Source organism: Ptychodera flava, chromosome 7 (assembly GCF_041260155.1).
Source record: "Ptychodera flava strain L36383 chromosome 7, AS_Pfla_20210202, whole genome shotgun sequence".
Classification (NCBI taxonomy): domain Eukaryota; kingdom Metazoa; phylum Hemichordata; class Enteropneusta; family Ptychoderidae; genus Ptychodera; species Ptychodera flava.
Window position 1 is genome coordinate 26,973,122 of NC_091934.1, and position 16,131 is coordinate 26,989,252.

A 16,131-nucleotide genomic window follows, 5' to 3' on the forward strand; every position below is an offset into this window, starting at 1 on the left:
CATGAGAGTACAGTTTACCCAGTCAACTTCGTAAAGAAAAGAAATAAAGATAGACCTACAAAGAAACCTATGCAGATAGATAATGCAGTGCCGTTCTTCATACCGCTCACATTCTGTGATACAACTGGAAACACAGTAACCAAATGTCAGCTAGACACAGGTGCCTCACGTCATGTGTTGTCATTCACTGATCTTTGTGATATCAGACAACGTGGCGACCCAATGATGAAGTTGACCAAAGCCAAATTGAAGCTCTATGATGATAGCCTGATCAACGCTGTAGGGGAATGCTATCTTACATGTGTGTATAGAGGCAAGCAATTTGAGCTCAACTTCAAGGTGGTAAATGGAAACCAGAGACCACTACTGTCAGGTGAAACTTGCACCAAAATGGGACTGATTACTGTCAACTTGGTGAATCAGAGTCAGGTTACATCATCAGCAATGAACCGTACAGATGAAGATCGTCTCATATCAGAGTACAGAGATGTCTTCTCAGGCTTAGGATGTTTACCAGGTGAATATCACATAGATGTAGATCCAAGTGTGAAGCCAGTGCAGCATACACCCAGACGTGTACCTGTCCCATAGAAATCTAAACTGAAAGCGAAAATAGAAGAAATGGAAAGAAATGCATTGTAAAGAAAGTTACAGAGTCCACGGAATGGATAAGTAGCTTAGTAGCAGTCATTAGACCAAACAAATCAGATTGTGTCTGGATCCAAGAGATTTAAACCGAGCTGTCCGTCGTCCTAAATATCAGATGCCAACATTGGCAGAAATGTTGCCGAAGTTGACAAATGCCAAGTTATTTTCAGTTCTTGATGCCAAAGGTGGGTTCCATCAGGTCAAGCTGGATCAACCAAGCTCATACTTGACAACCTTCTGGACACCGTTTGGCAGATACAGGTATTTGAGAATGCCGTTTTGTATTTCTTCAGCCCCAGAAGAATTCCAATGTCGTCTTCACGAAGCTCTGGATGATCTACCAGGAGTTTATGTCATTGTAGGTGACATACTCGTGTACGGATATGGAGATACTGCTCAGCAGTACACACAAAAACATGACAGCAATTTGAAAGGTCTATTAGAAAGAGCAAGACAAGTACATTTGAAGCTCAACAAGAAAAAGCTGAGGCTTTCGCTCACAGAATGCCATTTATGGGCCAGTTGATCACTAGCAAGGGATTGCGACCAGATCCACAGAAAGTACAGGCTACTCAGGAAATACCAAGACCTGATAACAAGAAAGCAATACAACACTTGGTTGTATGAATCATCTGTCTAGATTTCCCTGGTTGGCAGAGGTCAGTGAGCCGCTACGTAGACTGATAGAAAACACGGCACAGTTTGTATGGGAGTCACAGCAAGAGGAAGCCTTTGCAAAGATAAAACAGCTGATGACACAAGCACCAGTTCTCAAGTACTACAATGTAGAGGAAGATGTCACAATACAGTGTGATGCATCAGAGAAAGGGTTGGGTGCAACTTTACTGCAAAACGGACAACCAGTAGCCTTTGCATCGAAGTCACTGTCACATGCAGAGCAAAACTATGCTCAGATTGAGAAGGAGTGTTTGGCGGTAGTGTTTGCTTGTAAGAGATACAATCAGTATCTTCATGGTAAGGAGTTGATTACAGTGGATACTGACCACAAGCCACTGGTACCAATATTTGTGAAGCCAATACACAGAGCTCCTGAAAGGTTGCAGAGAATGCTGTTGCGTCTCCAAAAGTACAACCTTAAAGTACAATACAAGCCAGCAAACCGGATGTTCATCGCTGACATGCTCAGTAAAGCATTTCTTCAAACATAAGCAACTGACATTTCCATAGAAAAACTCATTTAGTTCTAAGAAAATAAAAAGGGAGATGTTATGGAAGTTGTATGTTGTATGTCGCCCTCTAGAGTCGACATGAGAAGTCTGGGATGAGTTGAATAAAGCATGTCGAGTTCGTGTTAATGTACTGATCGTCGACTGCTCCGATTTCCTGTCCCTTGCTTGTAAAGAACCCATAACAACAGCCAAATAGATCAATTTAATCATCCCTAGTTGCGTAGAAAACGTCTAACCCTAACTCTTTTGACATTTTGACTTACATTTTTCAGCATAGTATATCTTCAGGAGCGCTCCTGTGAATGTACCGAGAGTGAACTTGACTTGTTCAAGGTTCATCGAACAGAGACAAGTGTGGAAGAAGGCCAATCGTAAGATATGCATCCCCTGACCAACATTGTGGAATTGGGACCCATCGAATTTGCGATCTCTGGCTCAGGAGAAGAGTAAATTCGTCTGTCCTTAACACCCCTTCTAATCCAAGCTAAGATTGCAAAAGTAGATGTGCTAACTTCGGTGCAGATGCAGCAGAGGGTCCTGTCAACTTGTGGCTCCATTCACTATTTATCCAGGTAGATGTACATCTCAATGGTAAAATGATTTCCAACCCTTCCCCTACTTACCCCTTCTGAGCGATGTTTGCGATGTTGTTGAATTATGGTGAGGTAGCCAAAGACACCCATAATGGTACAGCCCTGTTCTTCAAGGACTGTCACCTAAAAATGGATGAGGGATCTCAATAAAACAGGGGGAAACAACAATTATGCCTGTGGCTTGAGGTTATTTTGCGAATCTGCCCTTCCTCTCTTACCGGTTTACCATTTTGCATCCACCCGATGTCTTGCTATTTAGCCAAATTACTAGTGTTAAACTTTTTAATTTAGCTTTCCAAACCTCAAGCTAAACTTTCAAAAACCTATAAAACTCAATTCCACGCCTTAAGAGAGCGTTCACTTATTATGGTAGGGGGTGCAGGCTAATTCTTCCTGCGCATCACTCAAAATAAGTGAACCCCCTACCATTTGCACCAAAATATGAAATAACCCCCCCCCCCCCAAAAAAAAAAAAAATGTCTGAGTAAAGGAGCACACACGCACCGGGGGGGCGACGAGAAAATAAAAAAAAAAGATTCTCAGATTTTTTAAATGACCCTCCTTACAAACTGACAAGTTAATGTCAAATTTCCCCTTTTGACTTGCAGTAATTTTTTAATTACACCTAAAGAGATTTTACAGAAATTACAGGTGGATGGCATTATTTTTGTGCAAGCGTGTGTGTACAGAATTTTGATATTTGGATATAATTGATATCAGCTGTTGATAATGTTGATTCACTATACATGGAGTCTATGAGAAAACTATGTAATACTTTTTCAATACAAAACTATGTCTATGCATTTATAGATATGTGATAATTGACATAAATGTACTTAATTGGAATAGGGTTGTTACAACTGGTACGAGGACAAAAATTTGAAATAAGAATTTCACCAAAAATGTTCATGCAGTATATATGGGCGTCTATGATAAAATTGTAAATAATTTGTTTCCAATGAAAAACTTACTATGCTTGTGCATATTTAGACGTTGAATAATTAACATCGATTGTACTTGATTAGAATATGATGGTTAAAGGTGCATATTATGTTTACAAGAAATCTGATTTTTGAATTTAACTTACAATGTTCATGCACAATACATGGAAACTATGAATATTTTTTCCAATACAAATATAGGTAAATCTGTGTATTTATGTACTCTCGATTATTAATATTAATGTACTTGATTAGAATAGGGTGGCAACCTATGGATATGTGTGCAAGAAATTAGATTTTAGAATTTCACCAAAATGTTGATTCACTATACATGTACATGGTAGTCTATGAGGAAACTATAAATAATTTTTTCAATACAAAACTATCTAAAACTTTGTATTTATAGACTTTTGATAATTCATTTTAAAGTTCTTAGTTAGACCAGGACGGTTAAAGGTTGAAATGTGTGCAAGAAATTGGATTTTAGAATTTCACCAAAATGTTGATTCACTATACATTGGAGTCTATGAGAAAACTATGAATATTTTTTTACAATGCTAAAGTAAATTAATTTGTCTTTTATAGGTGTTTGATAAGGGTGACCTTTTTATTTTTTTGTTTCTCATCTCCAAAGTAATACTCGAGCAGGGCGGGAGGTTAAATTAAAAAACAAGTACCCCCAAAAAACTCTGTATTTGCTTCAGTTCAATGTTCTGGCCATTCAGTCTCTACAATTTTAAAGTACAGAAAAACGTGTACTTGTTTCAGTTCAATGTTCTGTCCATTCAGTCACCGCAATGTCTTGTCTTTCAGTTCAGTGTTCTGTGCTCTCTGTCCTTTGACAATTTGATGATGGTGGTGCTGTTGCTAGGATGATCGCCTCATAGGCGGCGAAAATAAAAAAAGCTTTTTTTTATTTTCATGACGGAGCTGAAAGTTACGGTCGATTGGGAGATGAGAAACACAAAAATAAAAAATGTCGCCCTGCTTGATACAAAATACAAAATACAAAATAGGGTATTTGGAAGTTCAGATATTGACAACAATTATGACATTGGAATTTCACTTTTCATGGTGCCAGTAGTCTATGGGTAACTGTTGAATAAATTTCCTACAAAACTTGCTATATCTCTAAAATGTAACTAATAGGAATTGTTCTTTGCCCTCAGTGAGCTCGATCTGCAATTAGACAAGCTCCAGACTTGCCAAGTCAAGATGTTCATGTGACAGATAATTTTACTCTTGTTCAGATTTACAGTTAAATGACTTCAGAGAATGAAATCATGAAGAGAACATTTTATATCCAAGAATATGTCTGAACCATGAAACTGCTTTGTGACGGGACGAATACTTATAAAAATTAAGTGAACCCCCCATGAGCTGTTTGAAAAATACATGACCCCCCGCCTTTGCAGTTTTCAAATTTAAGGTGACTCCCCCCCCCCCCAAACCGGATTTTGCCGGCCTAATCCCGGCCATAATAACTTAACGCTCCCTAATGGAGTTTCACGAGGCACAGTCCCTCTGAGGATAGCGGGACTGTGCACATGGCAACTCGACTTGCAGCCGCGTTGCCTCGTTTGTATGATAGGTGTTGAATGCGTATATATTGGTGTCAATGTATTTTGGTTTCAACTCCACGATCAAAACACCAGTATTTTTGTGTATATTCACTAAATCTTATAATTCACTTCCATAGATACGTTGTAAGAGGGGAATTTTGCAATAAACATGGTGAGTTTTTCGAGGGTTCACAGTACGCTTGTCGGGTTGACGACCATCTACGGTGGCCCCTACACGCCAAGGATCTCTACTACTTTGGACTATAAACTCTAATTTTTCTTGAAAATATCTTTAATATTTGTAAGAGATTTTATTTTTCCGCCGAAAACTTTTAATTTTCTACGGGAAACTTTATTTTGGAGTAAAATGTTTTGCAACACTGTGAAAAAAAAAACCTTAATTTTTAAACAATAAACTGAACTTTAACTGAACTTTAACTTAAATGTTACTTAAACCTTATGTATTTAGAGCAGAAAACTTAAATTCCTTAAAGAAAATTTTTTATTTTCCCAGAGTAAAATTAACTTCTTTATGGTAAAAGATTTTTTCAGAGCAGCAAATTGAAATACATTGAATAACACTTTTTTTTCGAAATAGAGCGAAATTGGTTTCTTAAGACAACACAATTAATTCCTTTAAGATATGTTTTCTACATATGAGTATGATTTAAGCATTTGGTAAAACTGAACTGAGAAAGAACGAAAAAGGAAGTACGAAAAAGTCAAACTTTCTGCTCTTCAGAGCGCAATTGAGTTCTACGGAGAATATTTCATGTGAGGGCGCAATTACCTATAATGCATAGCAAACTCTTTCTAGCATGAGTAACAACATCATTTGGGGAAGAGTAAAACATTTTTTCCGACAAGCGCAAAAATATATTTTAACGGCGGCGGAAGTTAAAGTATCCCACTATGCAACACCAAAGTGTTTATACGGGCTGGAGCCGGATAACGCCGGGTACGCGCAGGGCAACGGGCACGCAAACGGGTCAGTTGCCACTCGAGCAGGATGATTATAAAGGAAATGAAGGCAGCTTCTCACATCGGTTCTGTACCGTTGTTAGTGCTGCGATATATTGAATGAGTAGATCATTGTTATTTGGTGTGGAATACATGGCGAGACACGGGTGAATCGATAGTGCATTTGAGCCTGCTTATTTGACCTGAGTCCCCGAAGCCTGAAACGGTTTTATGTTTGAGTGATTCGTCCTGACGGCCTGTCATGAACGGAATTTTGAAGTCTCATATTAACTTTTTATCTGACGCTTTCTTCAAGAGTCAAAAATACTGTAACGGCACGGTGTCAAAGAAAATCAGGCGATTCAATCCGAGGGTAGAAGAATAGTCCTCACGTCGAAAATTTATTTTCTTGAAAGTGCACGAAATTCACGTGTTTACAGGGGAAAATGCAGCAAAATTCATCGGAGACGCAGAGCTTAAACAAAAATCACACATTAGCACAGACACATGTACATCACTGCATACCCTCAACGTACAAGAAGATACGCGTAACAAAACCTCTCTAAGGGAGCCTTGAATAATTACAAAGGGTGGACCGGGGGAATTTCGCACGCACCTGTGCTGTAAAATGTGACCCTCCCTCTATCCTCTTGTCTAAAATGTGATCCCCCTTGTCCGACATTCTTAAATATGACACTCCCCACAATAACTAATCTCTCCCAGGAAAAACTGAAACAATATCAGGTAATGTACATAAAATTGATATGTATATTACGGACAGAAATTACAGGGCGGAGGGCTGGCGTTTTGCGAGGGAGGGCCGCAATTTATCACACAAGCATTTTCGTAGGGCCATGTATTTGCAGGAGGTTCTCCGTTTTTTGCACAACTATTAGGCGGCAAGATTTGGCTTATATAATGCTTCCCCTAAAAATATCAAATCATATTTGGAACCTATCAGGCAAACTATTAACAATTCCCCCCCCCCCCAACAAGCTATAACTGTAAATTTATATATGTTTGATAATATATGTAAATGTACTTTGCTTGAACTGGGAAGTAAAACATGCATGTGTGTACAAGAAATTAGATTTTTTGGATTTCATTGAAAGTGTTCATTTATTACACATAGTGGCTTTTAGGAAGTATGAATATTATTTTTCCAATACAGGATTCTGTAAATCTGTGTATTTATAAATGCTTGATTATTGATATTAATGAAGTTGATTAGACTAGGGTGGTTACAAGCGGATGTATGTGCACGATATTGGAGTTTGGAATTTCATCGGAATGTTGATTGACTATAGATAGTCAGTGTGAGAACTACGAACATTTTTTTTCCTTATTTAAGCACGAAACTAACAATTTCTGTGTATTTACAGACATCGATGTCCTATACGTTTTTCTCTCTTATCTTTAATGTGTTTTAACTTTACAAATTGTTTAATGTAGGATACCACAGCATCTTCTTTGCTTGTAGAGCTTGTCGATAATGTGTATGTAATTAAAAGGATCAATGTATTTTGTCAGTAATTTCCTATTCAGGAAATATCACATGGACAATCAAAGGTTTGGCAGTAAAATAAGCTTCTGTTTAAGTGATCCCCCCCCCCCCAAGATAAGTTTATATAAAGTGACCCTCCCCCTTAGTTTTCTAAAAGGTGCCCCTCCCCCAAAATTCCCCCGACCCACCAACCCCCTGTAATTACTGAAGGCTCCCTAAGGCCAAAGTAATTTAATTCTTTGTTTTGCGTCCACTCAAATAGGAAAAGGTACGCGTCTAAGCTGCTGAAAAACACTCACAAGAAAATTAACAGAGTATTATTTGATTGCAGCAAATAAAAAATTGTAACAAAATTTTTAGTTTAGAAAAGCTAAGCGGGTATATCCTAAAATTTCCAATTCAAATACAATGTGTGTGTTTTTCATGAAAACCTTAAAAACCTAAGCGGTTGGGGACGCAAAACAAAGAATTTAATTACTTTGGCCTAACACAAAGGAACGTGAACGTGTGAACGTGTGACGTCTCCCTTCAAACATGGCGTCGCTTGTACTTGTAGTGAGAGAAACCCGTTCTCGGCACACAGAATCCCGATATATAAACATAATTAATTTGGCCAAATAGCAAGACATCATGTAGGAGCCCAATGGGTAACCGGCAAGCAAATTTAAAGGAAGGCAAGATTCGCCGAATAGCCTTTTTACAAGCCCGAAGGGAATCCCGTTCGGCCACCAGCTACACGTTCTGTACGGTTTATCTGTAGACCAATCATGGAGCTATCTAGCTCCATGGACCCATATATCCGGGCAAACCTCGGACTAGCTACAGTACTGTGGCTACGTGTAAGTCTCGGGCTACTCTCATTCGAGGCAATGTTTGCAAATTCACTGGGGCATTGCAGATATATGGTGACTCTCTAGTTTGCTGGAACATGTAGCCTAATTCAAAGGTTCGACTCCTCATGTCAGCATTCTGCATGTCATAATGGCATGTCCGCATTCTACGTCGCATAATTGCATGTCCGCATTTTTGCATCGCATTGCGCATGATCAAATGTAATTTCGTATTGGATATTCTAATGGTCAAATTCTCGCATTCTTCATCTAAAAATGTCAAGTCTTCATGTCCAAATAATCGCATTTTGCACCTCATTATGAGTCCGTGGCATTATTAGGCCAACCGAATTAGAATGTCGAAATCGAAGAAGGAATTCTGAAATATCGTCATTTTTCATTCTGTGATTGTCGTTTTAGAGTTGACATTTCCAACAACGGATTTTACATGTAACGCCGTGCATTACGCGGCCAGCTTATATATGATGATGATATTAGAGAACGAAACGCGTATTAGCTCGAAATCCAGCACATATGCAATGTTCGCACGAAACAAGTGAGAAGATTTAAAAACCATCGTTTTGCAATATGCTAGGAATAAATCGAATATCGAAATTTGGTGTAGAACAGGAAGTTAATGCGTTAGTCAATGTTTCATTTGTTAAGGCGGAGCGTCCTTGTAAAAGGGCGCGAAGCCGTGGTTGCGTTCACTGTGTAAGTGGACACCAAATAGGCAATACGCGGGCACACGCTCCAGAAACTGCCACTTTTTAGTTTTTTTCCGGCCGCAACAGGGCAGAAAACTGCCAAGCAGTCAGTGCGAAGCTGCTGCCGATCGAACTCTGTGGTTATATTCAAATTCTAACGCGACTGGAAGATGATTTTTAGGAAATTCGAGCGTTTGTGTTGGGGAATCAATGACCATTGGCGATTTGAACGGACTGTGAACTCTGTTTGCAGGATTAGCAAAAGAAGCCAAAAGGTTGAGATCAGTTTGTGTAATTAATGGTATAGAAATCAAACATCATACTGGCCAAGTGTTTGACTGGGAGGAGAACTCAACTAATGCGAGAACCTGGGATTGAAAATTGCGGCTTTAATGTTGACCTTGACCTGGCGTCGCAAGTCGGACGGCTATGCCAAACATAATAAGTTTCACATTAAATGAAAGTTTCAGTCAGGCATATTTAATTACAAACCAGTTACTCTGCTTTGTTTCCGAAACATACCGCACATGGTCACCATGCCCCCCCCCCCCTCCCCAGCCCAATAGAGCTGTTATTGAGTTGCGTTTGCCAGTCTGAGAGTCACGGTGGACAAAGTTTCAGGGTACCTACTTTTCGGCTAGATGCGTTCCTTATTCAGAATAAAATAATTGATGGGGGTTTATACACTGTATGAAATCGGGCGTTTACGATTTTATAAGCTAACGTAAACGCGCCTTATCCACTTCCTGTCCCGTCGATTAAGCCAGCTTATATTTCCTAGGGGTGTGACCGGCAGAAACTTACACATCCTAAATCTCACACTTAAGCTGTTACAGGCCGTGTACGTCGAATCTACAAATACGTCCAAATGCAGCTTTCAGCAGGGTGATTCGTTGCAATTTTCAACTATAGTGCTAACATAGTGATCTACGTTGTCTTTAACATGCACTTTTGTGGTTTACGGAGCTAAAACTGGATAGAAAATATGGTTTCGAGCAGGGTTACTCAACTATGTCGAAGTTGCTAGCGAGTGGCGTCAGTGGACAGACGGGGCAATTGTCACCACTGTCCGTTGTGATTACATAAGCAACGCGCTCGGGTAACACACAGGAAGTATGAATCGCTTCGGTTGCGTGCCTTACTAATACTATGACCACTCTCTTTTAGTTCTGGTATATAAAGGAACATTAATAGTGGAGCAGCCTCGGTCAATTTTAGCACAGAATGTCTCCCAGTAAATATGTAGTCTTCCCAGTAACTAAAGTCTGACGGTAGCCAGCTTCACTTGGACACCCGGACCATTTCGACAGGAGTTATTCGACGTCTAGTTTTGCCGCGGCCACATTGATTCCCCTTTTTAATCACTTCCAACAAGGGAAATTCTCATTTCACTCCTTTTCTTCATGTTAACGCACGTTTTAAGGCGAAGCTAATTCTAGGTACTACATGTAGTACGTTCAAGAACGTGTTAACTCTCACTCCGAGGCACGGTAGCATGGCATTCATTAGTGTCTACCAGCACGCATTATCGCCTAGCGCCTTCTTTACCTCATAACTATACATGTACTTAACTTTGAATCATTTCAACCCACTCTGATTTGATTTGTAATTAGCCATGGATTGACTGCTCACACAAACAGCTTGGCGGTCAGAATGATCAGGATCGAAGTGGCAATAATTCTGGCTGGACGTTGATCAGTAATTGGACGATGTCGTTACCTACTGAGGTCCTTAGGTGCGCACGTGCTACTTTTGATTTGAGCCTAAAATAAGTTTCCCGAAACTTACATTCAAAATCGCTGGCTGGTCAATATCGACGCACAAAAAAACTATAAAATTAAGAAAGTTCACTAGTAATTTTTGAAATGCGAAAAAAAGTTTAGTGTAAGTTAGGGTCGTGTTATAGAAAAAAAGGCATATTACGCAAACTTTCGAAAACAATTGTTCCTGTTTTTGAAGGTCAGTGAACCGCTAATACCGTGGTTTCAGTAAGTTGCGACGGAACGATGTTCCGATGTTTTACAGGACGAACAGGATAAAAAGTTGTGAGTGACAGTAAGCCGGTACGACTGACGTTTCGAACGATCAAGGGACCGTGTTTCCATGAGTGAAGTGAATTATCCCCTGAAAATCTCCTTGAATGAATAGAATAGCTGCCAAGAATACATATACTATAGGAAATGTCGCTAATTATATATCAATTTATCAATTTGACAATCATATGTACAACGACAGTCCCTAAACACATAACTACATGAACAATTAACGCAAAGCGTTTCTTCGCAAACGCCGATCACGCCTGTTCTGAATGTGAAATACAATAGAGCATGGAGGTGTATCTGGTACTTATGTGTAAATGTAGTTCTAACCTCTTGACACCTCATGTTTCGCGATGGAATCTGCAATTGCATGATATGAATTTTCTTGCCACTGTGAGCAAACCAGCACTATCATGTTTATATCGCTGGGAACTATGATATACTTACAAAATACCGCAACCTCAAAGACAGATGCAATGAGCAATTATCATAAAACACATGATGGACTTTCGTCAATTTATAATGGCGCTTCAGTGAAAACTGGGAAATTCCTGAAAAAGTCCACTGACTGGAAACGCCATGATACTGGCCACGGTCCCTCCTGGCACGTATTTTAACATTTATTTCCGGGTTAAATTTCTAGATGTTTCGGCATAAAGTCGTAAATTCCGACCGCAAGCAGTTTCGTGTCGGCCTCTCTGTTTTCTAACGTAAGTCGTTTCGGCACGAAAGCCTAAGATTAAAGTTGTAACAAAGTAAAGCTCTAAAATGTATAGTGTCAACATTAGCATGTTCTATCTTACAGGGAACATGGTAAAACACAGTAATATCTTCACATCATTTTCAATTCTGTGACACAAGTTTATCGATAGCACTAGCCGCTGATAATCAAAAGCTTGAAGGCGGATCCGTTGGAGAAAAAACAAAATGCACGTGAAAGTAAAGATAAGAAGGCAAAGGTCAATCAAGCTTACGAATACGACTAGTCAGTCAATGACTGATAAGTTTGCCCCCCCCCCCAAAAAAAAAAAACAACAAGAAAAACAAAACAAAACAAATAATCGAAACAGGGATGCTGAAACGACTTAGGTCACGATGCCGATGTGACTTGCGGCCGGAAATTGAGATCGTAACGACATGGGCTGAAACGACTGGCTGGAGGCCACCGGTAGGCCACCGGTAGCCAGCGCTACGCAAACCCTTTTATTCCACAAGCTATCAGTCTTTTTAACGCAAATTTTTATCGTGGTAATTACAGTTGTCAAAGTGTAGGTCAGGCCCAGATCATTCAGCTATATCATGGCTGTGAGGTAATCGGCCTAATGGCTTCCTCAAATATCCGAGAGAATTTCTGAAAATCGCCGTTTGTGAAACTTTCCTTTGACATCTAAACGATGCGATCAGAATTCGTCCGACCTTCGCGACGTCAGAACTACGAGTGAAAGACAAATGATAGAAACATAACTTTTTTCCAAAATGCAGAAAAGCCACTGACATGAACAATTATGCAACAAATCACCGTCCCTCCGTGGGTGGAGGGACGGTGAACAAATGTAGATCGTGTGAAACGGGCACGCTTTTCCCGCAGAGGAAGTCCTTCAAACGGTGTTTTCTTTGTACAAAACGTGTCAATTACCATTGCGCCAGTAAACTCTCTAAACAATCATGAAAAAAATATTTCAGCCGACAAACATTGAAGCCAAGTCAGTTCAATTTAGTACAAAAATGAGATAAAAGTTCACAGGTCCGCATTTCATAGCCAATATATTCCCCGGAGAAATAACCCATTTGAGAGGTTGTCGGACAAGTGTGTCGAGGTATCGAGAGAACGTACCGGCTATCAAATACTTCGCAAAATAGTAAAGAATGAGCTACAAAATCACTATAAGTTTTAAGTTGCAGGTAGAATAAGTCAAGCAAGCTTGTCGAAGAGAATGTTGCATCGGACATCAGAGGTATCGAAGATAACATCTGACAAGTGTGTCACGGGTGTCGATCGACTAGATGGCTTTCAATTCTACTGGTGGACTCAGAAGGAAAAAAATCAAAGAAAAATTAGTCAGAGGAAAGCATTAACGAAATCAAGAAAATCAGTGTATGTCTCATTGTACTTGTCCGTGCACAGTCCCTCCACCCAGGGACCGTGGTCCGCGTAAGCTCATTTTTAACCACAGGCTTTGTTTCTGTATATGATTTTACTGTTGGACAAAAACACCGCAATGCTACGCTAAAATTATAGAATTGATTTCCTTCCCAGAGAACTTGTTTCATATTATGATACGCAGATCGATGGGGAAATAGTTTAATGTTAGGTATTCTTAGAAGTCGGCTGTCCTTTGTTTGATATTATGATTAGCAACTGCACCCTTCGTTCATTTGCATCTAAATGAAGCCGTCTTGGCTTTGGATTTGCACATATGCATGTGAAATGAGATTTCAACCTGTCGTTTTCACGGGTTGAAGCGATGTTGTAATCACCGTCCCTCCACCCACCTGGGTGGAGGGACGGTGTTGTAATTAATGGTTCATTGTGTATGCACAGGGGGCAGATGAAAGTCCCCGGGGTGGGAGGTTTTTTGTGCAACGGTTTACCTTATTTGATTTTATTAATTTTGACTGTGATATTTCAAATAAAGCTTTCGAATCCAAACTGTCTGACTGTGTTTCCAACGTCCTTATCTCCTCTTCAACCAGTGCACATACCACTCTAATTGCTGCGCAAACATTGCCAACTTGTATCAGCGTATCAGCGGATTGGCTTATTAAGTCAACACCACATCCGTCCCACATGTGTGGGGCGGCTGTGGTGTTGACTCAATCACTATCCGCTGATACCGACAACGGATTAGCAAGTTGGCAATGTTTTCGGAGCAATTACAATGGTGTATACACACGTTGGAGAGGAGATAAGGACTTGTCGGGTAATATATAAAACAGTCAGACGGTGTGGAGTCGAAATCTTTATTTGAAATACCACAGTCAAAATTAATAAAAGTAATTTTATTAATTTTGACTGTGGTAAAATTAATAAAGTAATTTTATTAATTTTGACTGTGGTATTTCAAATAAATATTTCGATGATCAAGAAAGCAGTCAGACAGTTTGGAGTTGAACTTTATTTGAAATATCACAGTCAAAATTAATAAAATAAAATAAGGTAAACCGTTGCACAAAAAACCTCCCTCCCTACCCCAGGGGACTGATTTCTTTCGCCTATGGTGTATGGTGCGAGTACTATCAGTGTCAAAGAGGTGAAACGATAATGGTGGTGACATTTCGGGCATTCTCCAAAACAGTCGGTTTTCACTGAAAAAAAAACAGCCTTTAATTTTAGGAGCGGTGAAGATCGCCCAGGTCCCCTGCTTCAAGCCATCGTTCACTGAGCACTGTTGATCGCCACGATTTAGCTCCGCACCGAAAACTGACGCATCAGCAATACAGTATTTGCATCAAAGCACGTGTTTGCATGACTTTGCGGTCCCATGGCACGCGCCGATAGCATTTTTGTCAAAGGATCAACAAAACATAGCTAAACTTCTGTAAGGCGAAACTAGATTCTAACGCCTCCCTTGATGATAAACATATAAATGAACAATATCTGATTGGTAAGACGAGAGACGTTACATGACCGCAAATCTTCACAACAGTCAAAGACTAATTCTCAGAAGCAGTTGTCACTAGTCTCTAACGGTCCCATCCTACGGGTGAGAAGTTACGCAATTTGTGTGATTTGTTAATTTCATGGCCACTCCATTTTGTGGGGTGACGGCGGTTATTCGGGTAAAATTCCATGGCCTGGGATCCCCCAGGCCGAAGAAACTGACCAGACCCATAGTGACAGTTGAAAGAACGCTAAATTTTCAGGTACAGGTAGTCAACGGAGCTGTTCATCGAAAAGGGGCAGGGAATCGTTTTATTTTTTTAATGGCAGTGGATATTTTAAGGGCAGTGAAACAATATTTTAACTGGATGTGTGGCAGATTTTGTTTGTTAGTTGGGTGGGTAAAATCACATGATTGGCGTTTGGAACGGGTTATTAACGACTGGCGAGAGGAAAATGCTCGTAAACTTGTACAGAACAAGAACATTTACGATATACAGCGGAAACGCAGTCAGATGTGTCTCGCGGTAGCTACATGTAAAGAGTACACCAACACCGCACACTATCCAAAATACAGTCAAAATGTAATAAAGTTGAGGAGAGCTGATGTACATCGGCTTTCATCTGTTTATATTACCAAATAAAATCAATTATGAAGTATGAAGCTTTTTATATTTTGTTCTTCCCCCGAAGTGTATAGAAAATATACCGTATGGCGACATGTCTGGACTTTTCGTATTGTTTTCCCAGGCATAGAATTCCAATTGCAAAGAGTTAGCGAGTATATAGAGATGGAGCGTTTTACAAGATGGTCTATACCAGACTGCCTGATTAAGTAAAAAATCCTGCGTGAGAGATTTAGAATTGACGGACGTCCGAATTCTACTTGTCCAGTTTATTATGAATCATTGTACGTAAGCGATCAAGACTTCCAAAGAATTCTATAGACAGGCACGTTTTATAACAACTTTATAATCCTATAATCCGCGGACAACTAAGATCATAATATTTAGCAAAATGCTCTCGTTTCGATTTGTTAGGGTTGCCATCGCAAATGTCGCTCATTTTTTATGACAAATATGTGCAGTCAGCAGACGACACTCTCTTGTGAGTTCAACTTTGTTAAAATTGATGTGACTTGCGACGAAAATTGATTAATTGACACAAAACTATAGGAGAGCTGCATTACATTTTGTACCGGTGTGTTTTCGAATATTGCCAATACACTCTCATTAACATTCACCAGGGGCATCAACGACATCAAAAATCGGCTCGGACGTGAGTCAAGGTTGTTTAGCGACATTGCTTAGCAACGCAGCTCGAAAACTTATTCTTGGAAACAGGACGGGAGCATAAGTCAGGGCCGGATTGAGCACAGTACCTATGGAAACCGGTGGTTATTTCTTACAAAATATGTGATTCGACTGCGTACTTCTTCTTTTGGCCTTGGACTTTCGCCGCCTTGCCCCAAACGTCAATCAGCAAACAAATCATAAGATAGTTCAGTCACATTAATCTTTACATTTTGATGCATAAATCTTTTGTGATTAATTGTT